The sequence below is a fragment of the Limulus polyphemus genome, unplaced genomic scaffold (assembly GCF_000517525.1).
Source record: "Limulus polyphemus unplaced genomic scaffold, Limulus_polyphemus-2.1.2 Scaffold10628, whole genome shotgun sequence".
In the NCBI taxonomy this organism is placed as follows: domain Eukaryota; kingdom Metazoa; phylum Arthropoda; class Merostomata; order Xiphosura; family Limulidae; genus Limulus; species Limulus polyphemus.
The window spans coordinates 16,294-18,311 of NW_013676238.1; positions in this window are offsets into that span (position 1 = coordinate 16,294).

The following is a 2,018-nucleotide window of genomic DNA, read 5'->3' on the forward strand; positions in this document are numbered from 1 at the left end:
AATCTCCACTTCTATGTACACCCTAATTTACCCATTAAATCTACTGTATGATCTGATAATAATCCCCATTTCCATTTAACCCTAGTCGAGCCAATATATCTTACTATAAAATCTGATAACAATCTCCACTTCTATGTACACCCTAATTTACCCATTAAATCTACTGTATGATCTGATAATAATCCCCATTTCCATTTAACCCTAGTCGAGCCAATATATCTTACTATAAAATCTGATAACAATCTCCACTTCTATGTACACCCTAATTTACCCATTAAATCTACTGTATGATCTGATAATAATCCCCATTTCCACCTAACCACTACTTTAACAAATAAATCTTATTTTATGATCTGATAATCCACACTTTAACTAAACTCCTAGTTTAACCCTAAATCTTACTGTATGATGTCATAATCTCCAATTCCACTTAACTTTAGTTCAGCCAATAAATCTCACTGTATTATCTCATAATAATCTACACTTTCACCTAACTGATAGTTTAGCCAACAATTCTTAATATGTGATCTGATAATAATCCACACTTTAATTTAACCTTTAGTTTAGCAAATATATTTTAGTGTATGATCTGATAACAATCTCCACACCTATCTAACCTCTAATTTAGCCAGTAAATCTTACTGAATGATCTGAAACAATTTCCACATCTCTCTAATCCCAAGTTTAGCCAATAAATCTTACTGTGTGAACTCGTAATAATGTTCTCAACCACCTGACCCCTAGTTTAGCCAATAGATCTTACTACATGATATGATAATAATACCCACTTTCACCTAACCCCCAGTTTAGCCAATAATTTTTAACATCTAATCTGCTAACATCCCCCAATTCTATATAATCACCAGTAGCCAATATGCTCTGATAACAATCCCAACTTCAACCTAACCTCTAGTTTAGCCAATAAATTGTACTGCCTGAACTTATAATAATCTCCACTTAAACCAAAACCCTACTTTAGCAAATAAATCCACTTAAACCAAAACCCTACTTTAGCAAATAAATCCACTTAACCCCTAACTTAGAAAAAATAAATCTGACTATGTAATCTGATAATCTCCAGTTTCACCTAAGCTCTAGTTCAACCAATAAATGTTACTGTATGATCTCATAATAACCCACACTTCCGCCTAACCCCCAGATTAGTCAAAAAATCTTAACGTCTGATCTAATAATCTCCAATTCTACCTGACCTAAAGCTTAGCCAATGTGATTTAATAACAATCCCAACTTCCAACTCACCAATAAATCTGTGTGATCTAATAATAATCTCCACTTTTACTAAATCCCTAGTATAGGCAGTAAACCTTACAGCAAATATAATAATAACATCCAGTTCCTTATAAATCCAAGATTAGCCAATAAATATTAGTGTAATCATTTGATAATCTCCTCCTTTCACCTAACCCATCATTTAGCCAATAAATCTTACTATATGATCTCCACTTCTACCTAACCCTAGTTTACCCAATAAATCATACTGTATAATCTCCTAATAATCTCCACTTCAATCTAGTTTATCCTAAATCTTACTCATCGTCTGATAATAATTCCCATTTCCACATAACCCCAGATTAGCTAATAAATCTTACTGTGAGATATGGTAATAATTCCCACATCCACCCAAGCTTAGTTTATCCAATAAATTTTACTGAACGATCTGATAACAATTACCACTTTTATCTCTAACCCCTAGTTCAGCCACTATATATTATTGTAAGGACTAATAATAATTTTCACTTCAACATAACCCCTACTTTAGTAAATAAATCTTACTTTATGACCTAATAACAATCTACATTTCTATCTAACCCTACTTTAGCTAATATATCTGACTGTACGATCTGATAACAATCTACATTTCTATCTAACCCTACTTTAGCTAATATATCTGACTGTACGATCTGATAACAATCTACATTTCTATCTAACCCTACTTTAGCTAATATATCTGACTGTACGATCTGATAACAATCATCATTTCTATCTAACCCTACTTT